General features: G+C 34.6%; 1 protein-coding gene across 24 annotated transcripts in view; it reads left to right on the top strand.

Annotated features, from left to right (window-relative positions):
- LOC145276958 (casein kinase I-like) overlaps positions 1–12,792 on the top strand; it is a 464,141-nt gene that overhangs the window by 197,294 nt on the left and 254,055 nt on the right. The window lies entirely within an intron of this gene.

The following is a 12,792-nucleotide window of genomic DNA, read 5'->3' on the forward strand; positions in this document are numbered from 1 at the left end:
CGTCTCTCTCTCTCTCTCTCGGCGTCTCTCTCTCTCTCTCTCGGCGTCTCTCTCTCTCTCTCTCGGCGTCTCTCTCTCTCTCTCTCGGCGTCTCTCTCTCTCTCTCTCGGCGTCTCTCTCTCTCTCTCGGCGTCTCTCTCTCTCTCTCTCGGCGTCTCTCTCTCTCGGCGTCTCTCTCTCTCTCTCTCGGCGTCTCTCTCTCTCTCTCTCGGCGTCTCTCTCTCTCTCTCTCTCTCGGCGTCTCTCTCTCTCTCTCTCGGCGTCTCTCTCTCTCTCTCTCGGCGTCTCTCTCTCTCTCTCTCGGCGTCTCTCTCTCTCTCTCTCGGCGTCTCTCTCTCTCTCTCTCGGCGTCTCTCTCTCTGCCCCTCTCTCGGCGTCTCTCTCTCTCTCTGTATCTCTTTCCTTCTGCGTCTCTCGGCGTCTCTCTCTCTGCGTCTCTCACTCTGCCCCTCTCGGCGTCTCTCTCTCTCTCTCTCGGCGTCTCTCTCTCTCTCTCTCGGCGTCTCTCTCTCTCTCTCTCTCGGCGTCTCTCTCTCTCTCTCTCGGCGTCTCTCTCTCTCTCTCTCGGCGTCTCTCTCTCTCTCTCTCTGTGCCCCTCTCGGCGTCTCTCTCTCTGCCCCTCTCGGCGTCTCTCTCTCTGCCCCTCTCGGCGTCTCTCTCTCTGCCCCTCTCGGCGTCTCTCTCTCTGCCCCTCTCGGCGTCTCTCTCTCTGCCCCTCTCGGCGTCTCTCTCTCTGCCCCTCTCGGCGTCTCTCTCTCTGCCCCTCTCGGCGTCTCTCTCTCTGCCCCTCTCGGCGTCTCTCTCTCTGCCCCTCTCTGCGTCTCTCTCTCTGACCCTCTCGGCGTCTCTCTCTCTCTCTCTCTGCGTCTCTCTCTCTGACCCTTTCGGCGTCTCTCTCTCTCTGCGTCTCTGTCTCTCTCTCTCTGCCCCTCTCTGCGTCTCTCTCTCTGACCCTCTCGGCGTCTCTCTCTCTCTCTCTGCGTCTCTCTCTCTGACCCTTTCGGCGTCTCTCTCTCTCTGCGTCTCTGTCTCTCTCTCTCTGACCCTCTCTGCGTCTCTCTCTCTGACCCTCTCGGCGTCTCTCTCTCTCTCTCTCCGTCTCTCTCTCTCTCTGCCCCCCCCCTCTCTCTGTCTGTCTGTCTGTCTGTCTTTCTTTGTGGTGGTGAGCTCGTTAATGATTTGTGCAGTAAGCATCCGACCCTTCGATGTGTCTCAGAATTTCTTTTAGAAGCTGAAATTTTGAATATCTATTGTCAAATCATATTTTCAAAGATAGCTTAAGTATCCTTTTTTCACAACCTGTTAAAACAACCTGATTGTCTTGAGATTTTGGGAACTTTATATGACCTAAAACCTATGATTCAAAATTCAAGCATCCCAACTAATCTGCTGATTACAAATATTTTTCTAGTAGATCAGCTGCTGCAAACTAATGTATAGACACACACCCATATGCTACAGGCATATTTTATGCAATTTCAATGTTTAAAAGTACACAATTATCTTTTCAAGAGTGACTTCTTAAGAAACCTTGAAACTTAATGAAATTGCCATTTTTCTATTGTTTTGTTTTGATTGATCTCTACAAAAAAAACAAAAAAAAAACAAAACAAAGATACACATAACCCTTAAAACTTCTCACAATTTTAAAAAAAGAACCTAAGTATATTTGACCATTTTATTATTTCTGCAGGATAGAGAACATGCTATCAAATTTACTAGAATATCCACTCTATGAAAAACTAGCAGGGAGATCTGATGTTGCCTGAAATTGAATGAGAATCAACGAATGACCGATACCATACATTTATTGTCATCAAAATCGGGCAATTACCCATTAATCAATCAAATCTACTGATTACATGCTTTAGTTGGAGACCCTCTGCAGTGCACCAGAAGGAAACTTCACATACCTTTCGTCAATAACTTAGTCCATAATGCAGCATAGTTTTCATTGCACTGTAGAGAACCTACTGTTTTATAAAATTATTTGTAATGGCTTGAATTAAAGTTTAAAATGCAAAAGTCCAGTATCATGGTTCAATTGTGACCTAAAGAGAAATATTCATTTTGAATGTGCTAATCTTATCAAAGAACCTACTGTTGATTTTATATGATGGGCCCTTCTGCTTGTGTAGTAATAAAACTTATCCAATGCACTTGTGATGTTAGGCTGTATAAATGTAAATTTTGGTCAAATCCGAATTTCCTTTAATTGGATTTTTTGATTATCAATCTTCGATACTAAAACTTGTGTAGAACACTCCGAGACACTTAAAGTACCTTTGTGTGAAATTTGAAAAAAAATGGTCCAGCCGTTTCTGAGTCCACAGGGAACAAATTTGTACATAGTTTCTTTTGTATAATAGTACATAGGTATATATAGAAATATTACATTTTTCAAACAAATCCATCTAGTATTGAACAAATTGGTATAATTCTATCATGATGAAATTTATGTAAATTAAAACCGTGAACTACTGACATCATCATAATGATCGTTTATTTTTAGTTCACTTGAATGATCACAAAAATTCACTTTTTTAATGCCCCATCCCCACTGTTGACATTTGCAGTAGTCAGATGAGTGTTTGTTGCAAATGTTTTATGGGTGGGGTGGGGACCATAGATAGAAGTTCAGTTGAACACCTATGAAAATAACGACAGAGCAGAGATGTGCAATGTCAATGAAGTCTTCTGTTTCTTTAAGTAGGTAGAAAATATTGTCATGGCTGCCTTCCTGTTTTACATGCTCTAACATAACAGCTATCTCCTATGTCACTTCTTTGAAACGGCACAGTTTGAGAAGATATTGTTTATACCAGTTCAGGATATGTTCTTGATATTCAGTTTGGCAGTCTTAATCACTTTAAAAAAAAAAAAAATAACCTTGTATCTAGCTCTATTCTCATGGGGAGGGAAGTAAATAGGAACTTCCATCATTCAGAAGTCATTCTCTTGTGAGTTTTTGTGGTAACCTTTTTTTTCCAATCAGCAATAGATTAGGTATCTAAATTCAAGAGAAATCTGCAGATCACATAAGTGTTTTTTAGATGCTTATTTTATGTACCTTTTCTGCTCTACCGTCATTGTGCCAATGCTGCATTATCTTTGGCTGATTTCACATTCTAATGTGAATGCAGGTTGTCATGGGCTCATCCGGTCTGACCAGAGGAGGAGTGTCATTAGTCAGTCATGAGAGAGAGAGAGAGAGAGAGAGTAAACAAACAAACAAATATTTAACTACCTTTTATTTTATTTTTCTCAGTTCTTTTTAATGGTTTTTGTTGCAGCACAAGCGTTTTTGTCCACTTTTGTGCATAGAGAAGCAGCTCTCATTTCACTCGTGCTGCGTAAACACCTGGATTCTCTCAGACCTTTTAAGTTTCAGTTTCGAAAGATATTTATATTCTTGTACGCTTCTTCAGCATTCTAATACTGAACTATCGATGACAATCGTATCGATAGCCCAGAAAATGAATTGATATGTGTTTGAAGTTCCTGCTTCCTTTACTGAAAGCCAGCATTTGGGACTATACAAAGGAGCATGAAGTTAAAAATATCAATATTTTATGTTATCATTTTTTTTTTCTTGTATATATATATATATAAAAATATATCATAGTTCATCATTTAAGTCTAATCAACATGAAATTTATGCAAAATATTAGGATTATACTTTCCACTATTAAACAAATATTGTCCAATTCATTAACATGAGAAAAATAAATATCTTGCCTGAGTTCATCATCATCTCTGACAGCAGTTTTCATTATTAATGATAAGGGTATCTATTATTTGTGTACACCCTTAATGTCCTATTGTAGTTCTTTTTCACACTGTTTTTCTTCATTCTTTGTTTCTTTGTTGCTTCTCAATCCTTTTTTTTCTGTCTTTCATCCATTTACAAATGTATCGTAGTAAGATCAGTTTTCTAAATCTCTATTTCATATTCTATGCCTATAATCCAATTGTCACTGCTAGCCTAATGTTCAGTAGACTCATTGTGTTGGAGCATCAAATAAGCATCCCACAATCTGAACGTGCTACCTTACTGATTAATTGAAACCCAGTTTTTGCTAATGTCACTTGTAAACTTTCTAAAACTGTCCTGAAGTTTCAAATATTTGTTTTTGGTTGAAAATACTGGAATGAGCAATTAGAGATATCCTATACAAAATGGATAAGATCCCCCCCCAAAAAAAAATCAGAGGTGGGGAATTGGGTGGAGAAAAATATGGTCTCCATTTAGTTTTACCAAAAAAAAACACAATAAAAGCTGACTTTTAGCACTAGGAATTACAGCCTCAAATGAGAAGTCTAGCAAAAAACAAAAAACAAAAAAACTGATATCCAACTCCATATTCTGCAAAAATTGCTGAATCCCTATCCAAACCCCTACCTTTAACATCACCCACCCCCTTTAAAATTTTAATTTTATTGCCTTCCGAGTCGTCTAGAGATTTGATACCCCTTTGTTTTCAAGTTTCACTGTGCTTACTGTAGAGTTTTTATTTTAAAGTTTAGAACTTGGCCTTTTGGCCAAGAGCAAAATCAAAGTGTAGTATCTGTTCTTCAGATGCTGCACTTCAATTTCTTGTTCTTTTTCGGTGGAGGAGCAGTCCTCATGACTGAGACAATTTTTTATTTTTGTACCTTTTCTCCACGTTAAAAAAACGACCCTGGTGTCTAACTCTGTCCCGTGGGGAAGCATAGTAAATAGGTACAATATACTGTTAATTTATGTATTTACTTTTAGCCATTAATATATCTATTTTATTTCTTTACTACATTTATCAGAGAAAGAAAATGTATTTCTATTCAGCTAATTTTGATATTGCTAATCTACTCCAATAGTTTCTTCCTCAGAACTGCTAGACTTTAAAACTCCCTTCCGGGATTCTGCTTTCCCAACTGTACTGACATGCAGAAGTTCAAGTGTAATGTGAACAGACATCTTGCTGCTCATCTCCCTTCATAACGTCCCTGCAAGTAGCCCCCTACTTCAAAGTGGCACTATGCCTTGTTTGGGATGAAAATTGAATTTAAAAAAAAAAAAAAAAAAATCTGTATATACTAGTAAATTTTTGTGGATACTGTTTGTGTTTTGTTCTGTGCACACTGGATGATATTCGCTAAAACAGGTTACATCAGTAAGAGGACCTTTATGACATCATCTATATATATATATATATAAAAGCGAAAATGTATGTGTGTATGTTTGTGTGTCTGCTAAAAACTTTCAACAGACACAGCAAAAATTCACAAACTCTGTATCATATTGAAGCTCCATCCTTCGCACAAAAAATATTGAAAAATTGGCCAAAAACGTTAATTTTTTTTTACCCCGAAATCGAAAATTTTCGACGGGGATGGGGGGTCAACAAAACTGGTCCTCTCGTGACGATGACCGGTTCTACGCATGCGCCAGATGACGTCATGGCCTGATTTACTTTAAATAGTTGAAAAACTGACTAAATTATAAATAGTTGTGTTAGCTCAGTTGATTAGCGCATTGGTTCATTATCTAAACGTTTTGGGTTTGAATCGTGGTGTGAGATTTTTTTTTTTTTTTTTAAATTTAAATATTGAACCAGTGTTATTTAAGCCATTTTTCACGTAACATTCGTTTTTCTGTTTTTTTTTTTTTTCTGTTTTTTTTTTTTTTCTTTTTCTTTTTTGGTTACTTCGCTTATCCACACACCCAAAAACACCTGGGTACCCACCAATTTTTTAAAAATTTTAATATCGAAACAGGCTTATTTAAGCCATTTTTCACGTGTTCGTTTTTCTGTTTTCATCATTCGTTTGCCTTACATTAGTTTTTTTTGTGTTTTTTTTTTTTCGATGTTTTGACCCCTCACCCTTAAGTTTTACCGTTGTTTTCTTTTTTTACTTCGCTTATAACAAACAAACCTGGTCATTGATGCCATCGTCGTCGTAACGCTCTACGACTTCCGTGCGCGCACTTGTCAATTTGGTTCTTATTTAAATAAATTCAAACATCTTTCAGTAACTCATTCTGGCTGGCCGATTTTATTTTCAAACTTCGCCTCAAGGCTTCGGGTTCGATCCCCCCCAAGGTTTTTTTTTTTTTTTTTTTTTTTTTTTTAACAGCACACACACCTCCAAACACCTGGGCAACGCCGGGTACCCTCGCTAGTAAATGATAAAGTAACAAATGACTGCATTCATTAAAACTGAATGTAGATTGACCTGTAACTGCATTGGGGCAGAGTCATCTGCGTGCCCTGATTTAATCATAAGTACACACACATTCAAGACAAACGGTTCAGACTCAAAAGATTTCATGTACTTTTAAAATAATACATACCCAGGTAATCAAATTCGAAGAGATTGTGTATTTAAATTAACATATTTTATTGTTACTGATAAAATTCTTTATCTCTATTTTCATGATGTTTGGTATTTTTATATATTTGTCTGTGCAAAATTGACCCCTCAACCGATTATCTCCATTATGAATATCAAAAAATAGCTGCTAGGCATAAGATGTTGTAATGTGGGCTGTATTTAATATTTGTGTGTGTGTCCTTTATGAAGATTTGAATATCTAATTTTTGTAAAATTTTACCAGTAGGTATTAACCATCAATTAATACATATTTCTCAAATTAAAGTTTCTTTGGAGTATTTTGAAAGGTTTTTAGAAGGCATAATATGGGTACAATTTCTCAATTTGAAAATTCAAATATTTCGGATTTCCAATTAAACAAGATTCTCTGAATTTCAATTTCTTAAGACTTTCTTCAAAAGCTTTAAATTTTAGAAATGTTGTATAATCCAAATCATGTAATCGATTTGATCAAATGTAGAATAAGGATTCTAAACATTGTTTAACATATCTTGACTTACGTTTTTATGATGGAACATAAAACTGATGCAAAACATTTGTTCAGGAAATTTATTTTATCTGTAAGTGGATCTATAAGTTGAATCGAAACAGCTATGAAAATGGTGCTCGATTTTTAAACCCAGGAAAAAGAATAGTTGGATTTAAGATTTTGAAAAGAATGTTTAGTTCATTTAAACTATTGTTTAATATGAACGTACAATTTTAATTTTCTAATCAGCCCTTTTATTCATGTGATTTATCCATAGACCCGCAAATACGATCCACCACATGTCCTAATTCTCACCACAAAGTTTTAGATAAGTTTAATTTATCTTCCAACCTCACGTTTAATATTAAAAACTTGAAATTTTTATTGCTGATATATTAGCAAGATTATATATATTTGTTTACATGTTTTCTTAGAAATCTTTATCCTTATCTCTATTATATTAAGTCAACTGTTTCTGCTATTACTTATATAAAACTGTAGATAATGTACGAGAAGTATACTAAAATTAATGCCTCCTATTTTTTTATCCACCTGAACGGATCAGAGAGGATTGCAAATCGCGTTTTTATGATGACTGAACTTATGTATTCATGACTTGAAAGTTTCATCTCTGTTGCAGATATTGATGCTGTGAGACTAAGTAAGCAACCCCTGTCATTGACATGCATCAGAAGTAGACGTGTCATTGAATTCCTGGCAAAAGTGCATTGAGAATGGTGGTGACCATGTAGAAAAATAAACTATGGAACGCAAATGGGCACTTTTTTGTAGCTCTTCAACTTTTTGAGCTAAAAAAATAGGAGGTTTTACTTTTGAAACTACTCTCGTATGACAAAGTGCGCTCCAGATGCCCATGCACAGCCACCATTCATTGCTGGCAAAAGTGCATTGAGAATGGTGGTGACCATGTAGAAAAATTAATTCTGGAGTACAAAAAGTCACTTGTATTAATGGTACTATTCCCGTCTTTGTAGCGTTTTAACTTTTAAGGACTTTTTTTTTTTTTTTTCTTTTTTTTGTGTGGTTTTCCTGTTTTCTGAGGTAAATAAGTTACTTTATAGTGGGAATGCATGTTACCCTGTGACGTTGCTGTAGTAGGGAGAATCACTTGAGCTTGGCTACTAATGTCCAACTTGAGGAGAAATCACCGCACATTAAAAGTGTCCTTTTTTACAACCCATCTCCTCTTTTGTGATACATTGGTGGAAGATATGGCCTGTCGAGCCAATTATTTTGCGCCTTTCAGTTAGAATCAATGTTGTATTTTCTTATGCAGAGGAGAAATCCTTATAAACTTAAGTAATTTTTATTGTCTCAATCCAGGGCCCCAATTCGGTAATTTATTTATTACACTGTAGTTTGATCATTAAGCTATTAATGGAACAAAATTACTAAAACTAATTTTGTTATTAAGGTAATGCTGTTTGAATTTCTATTAAATTATAAACATCTTCCAAAACTTTCTTGAGGATTTGTTTAAAATTTTAAAGACAGAAATAACTTTTTATTAAACTGTTTAAACACTTTCAAATTTCTAAAAGTCAGAGTAATTCATTCTTATTCTCCTTAACAAATTAACAATCAAAATGATCGACAAACAAACAAAAAAAAAATACGAAATAAAAATTTAAGTCTCCAGGCAATATCAGCTAAGTACAGCTGATCTAATAATATAAAAGAAAGTAGCTTATATATATGCATGCACACACACACACACTAGCAGGCCACTCGGCATTGCCTGGTTTAAATTACGATCAAATATTATATTTTGATCAATGCAGATTTCATATTGTATTTTAGTATACTAGCAGGCAACCCGGCATTGCCCGGTCATAAGATACGCTTAAATATGATATTTTGATTAATGCTGATTTCGTATTTATTATTATACTAGCAGGGGGATACCTGGCATTGCCCGAGTGTTTGGAGGTGTGTGTGGTTATTAATGAAAACCTAAGAATAAGCGAAGTAAAAAAAGAAAACAGAAAAACGAACGTTAAAACTTAAGCGGGGGGTACCCGGGCGGTTGGGAGTAATCAAAACATTGAAAAAAAAAACTAACGTAAGGCAAACGAACGATGTTAAATGGAAAAAACAAAAACAAAAAAGAAAACAGAAAAACGAATGTTAAAACTAAAAAAAAAAACAAAAAAAACGGTGAAAAATGCTTATTAAAATTTAAAAAATCGGTGGGTACCCGGGTGTTTTTGGGTGTGTGGTCGGTCGGGGGTGTTAATGAAAACCTAAGAATAAGCGAAGTAAAAAAAAAAAAAAAAAAAAAAAAAAAAACCCAGAAAAACGAACGTTATGTGAAAATGGCTTAAATAACCCTGCTTCAATATTTAAATTTAAAAAATCGAAAAAAATAAGACATCTTACACCACGATTCGAACTCAAAACGTTTAGATAATGATCCAACGCTCCAACCGAGCTAACACAACGTACATGAAATTCAGTCAGTTCTTTAACTATTTAAACTAAATCAGGTCATGACGTCATCTGATGCATGCGTAGAACCGATCTTGTCATAAGAGGACGGTTTTTGTTGACACCCCCCTCCCCCGTAGAAAATTGTTGATTTCAGGGTGAAAAATTAACGTTTTTGGCCAATTTTTCGATATTTTTCGTGCAAAGGATGGAGCTTCAATATGATACCAAGTTTGTCAATTTTTATTCTGTCTGTCGAAAGTTTTTAGCGGACACACAAACACAAACACATAATAGAAACACACATTTTCGCTTTTATATATATAGATTGGACCCAATATATAGTAATGATTTAAAAAGAAGTAAAAACAAAACAAAAAATGAATTGTGAGCCACCACCGAGAATTGAAACCAAAACGTTTAGCTTGACTTAGTTTTTCTTTTGGCGTTAATGCCTGAGCTATGAAGACATGCTAGCTGCAAGGCTAAAAATTAAAACCCGAACCAATAGCTATTACGTTATGCATGCATATTCATATTGCTGTCATTTGACCGTCACCTGGCAAATTCCATTTCTTTAATTTTCATACTTTTGCACCGATTTTCCCTGGTTAAAACCAAATATAAAGTTTCACATGTGTTTGAATACTCTATATTAAATTTCATGTCTGTAGACAAAAAACTTACAGAAGATTTTGATAGGTAAATTTTTTAAACATATATATATATATATATATATATAAGAGGTGTTTACTATAAAATTTTTATGCAAATATTATGAAAGTATAAATCATGTAGAATATCTCCATTAATAAATTTACACGTAATAGTTAACTGAAGATGATCATCCCATAAGGAAACTGAAAAAACAAATAGGGAATTAAAATGAATGTTTTTAAGAATATGCAAATTAGCTAGATCTTTTGCAGATGAATGCAATTCCACAACGCATATATAACAAAGTTGTATTTTCTTTTTAAATAAATAGAAAAAAAGGATTTTTAATATGAATATCAATACACAAAAAACTCCAAATTTATAGGAGTGTGTGCGCGCGCACACACACACACACACATATATATATATATATATATATATATATATAAGCAGATGGGTAGAGTGATGTGCTAAATGGTTTTAAGATTTTAAGAATTCACCAATGCCTTTCGTTTCCTATAATTAAAAAAAAAAAAAAATTACACAAATAACTTTAAAAATTTCATCAAATATATAAAATTAATCTGTCTGATTTTCAAAATTTGTCATTGTTAGCTTTTCTACAAAATAGTATTTAATTCATTTTTTGTCACTGTTTTTATCATAAAAATGTTTTTTTTTTTTTTTTTTTTTTTTTATATAATATTGTCGTCCTGGATCTACTGTTGGGATTAATGAAAAGTATTTTTTCGTTTTCTTAGGTATCCTGCTTTCTTCTGCTGTAAAAAAAACAAAAAAATATCTGTTGGAAAAAAATATATAGGAGTAAACTAAATCATACTAAAGTTAAAAACATTTAATTAAAAGCAAAAAAGATTCCAGGTATTTTCAGAGTGCTTACATGTAATCAGAAATAAATAATTAAAAAAAAAATCTCCTTTTAATTTTTACGTAATGCTTAGAGGTGATTCAATTTTTTTTTTATTTCTTTTGATTATTATTTTCAATCACAAAACGTTTTTGGTCTCTGTCCATACTTTTCTCAATAACGGCTTAGATTTTTTTATTTTTTATTTTTTTTATTTATTTATTTATTTATTTTTTTTATTTTGCACAAACATTAGTCATGGCGAAAGTAAATTTTTGCCAGAACAGATTTATTCATTGTGGAGAGGGGACCCTGCATGCTCGGCTTGTTTAAAACATTTTTTCGCTATTAATCTTTCAATTCTATAAGTAATGCCTGTGTAACTATTATCTTGAAAGGTTAATCGGGTTTTACTTTTGATGAGTTTATTTTCAAAGTTTTTGGTTGAGTCAGCAATTTTTCTAGGCAGTTAGATTTTTAAAATCCGCTCCAGGGTCAGTGGTCAAGTTTTCATTCAATCGACTTCCAACCTCTGAACATATCTTACTTTCTGAAATAAAATCTGCTTATGACCTATTTTTCCCAGCCTTCAGATAAAATTATCAATTGGTAAGTTTATTTTATTAAAAAAGAAAAATCCATTTTGAAAAGGAAAAACTACAAGAAAACAAGCGTAGCATTGTGCAAAACAGATGTTAATGTTGTTAAAGTGACATCTAAAGAGTCCATTTCATATAGATATTCAGTCATGTTTCTTTTGGCATCTTCAAGTGTGTTTGGAATTTTGAAAAAGACTTTGGCCTACGAAAAGTGCTCTGTACCCTATATTAAATCGATGTTCTTACATTTTACCTAGGTGGCACTTCCCAACTAACAATTACATTTGCTGTGTAATATTTGAAACGTTAGCACAGATCTTATCGACAGCAAAATTACTGCACAGAAAAAAAAAATTGCAGTTTCAACTTTAATTTCTCATTCAAATCACTTTTCTACAATTGTATCTTATGTTTTAAGTTTAAGTCTTGCTTTTGGTTTTAATCTGATCACTGTAATTATAAAAAAGACCCCCCCCTCCTCTGGTGGGGGGCGTGACCCTGAAATCTATATATATATATAAAAGGCAAAATGTGTGTGATCATTTTGTGTATGTCTCGCAAAAGCTTTCGCACACGCTCCCGGGGGTGGGGGGGTACTATCGCTTAGAACTGTTTATATAGCCCCTAGATAATAATATCTACGATTTGGGAAAGCGCGTAGCGTATAGATTTAATTATTGTTATTTTGGCTTCTCACGTGTTGATTCGGCTTTTTCATATAAAAAGCAAAACTAATTCAAAGCTAACAGTATGTTCTCGGCATCGCGCCAGAACAACGTCCAGAAGCAATGATCTTTGATCAATGTGGGGCCAAGCTCCTTATATCGGACAGTTGCTATTCAATCTGGACAATGGGGAGCTGGTTTTCCCCTCTCCAACATCTTGGGGAAAAAAAACAGTCAAAGTTTGGTAAACAAACCCAAACGATGCCCCGCAGCAAAAGTTAGCTGCGTTACTTCTATTTGACCTCATTAATTAGGTACAAATAACTTTTATTTCGGCCACGTGTCAATTCTGTTTTTATTACTTAAATAGATAAATTCAAACGTGTTTCCATTGTATGTCACGGTGGCCCATTGGTTAACATCACACGTTTTTTTTTTTTTTTTTTTTTTTTTTTTTTCACGCTTTAATTTCCAACTTTGCCTCAAAGGTTCAGGTTCGATCCTCATACTCACCTATCAAAACTTTTTAAAAAATTTTAACCCATGGTCAATGAATCATTCACAATGGTCATTGTTTTACCATTAAATAATATGGAGAAGACTTGATGTTATTAAAAAAAAAACTTGTAAAAAAAACAAAAACAAATCCATTTCCAACACGAGGACAAAGAATGTTTTAAAATCACAAAGTAATCCCCATCCCATTTTTTA

The sequence above is a fragment of the Euprymna scolopes genome, chromosome 5 (assembly GCF_053919585.1).
Source record: "Euprymna scolopes isolate OS-2025 chromosome 5, ASM5391958v1, whole genome shotgun sequence".
In the NCBI taxonomy this organism is placed as follows: domain Eukaryota; kingdom Metazoa; phylum Mollusca; class Cephalopoda; order Sepiida; family Sepiolidae; genus Euprymna; species Euprymna scolopes.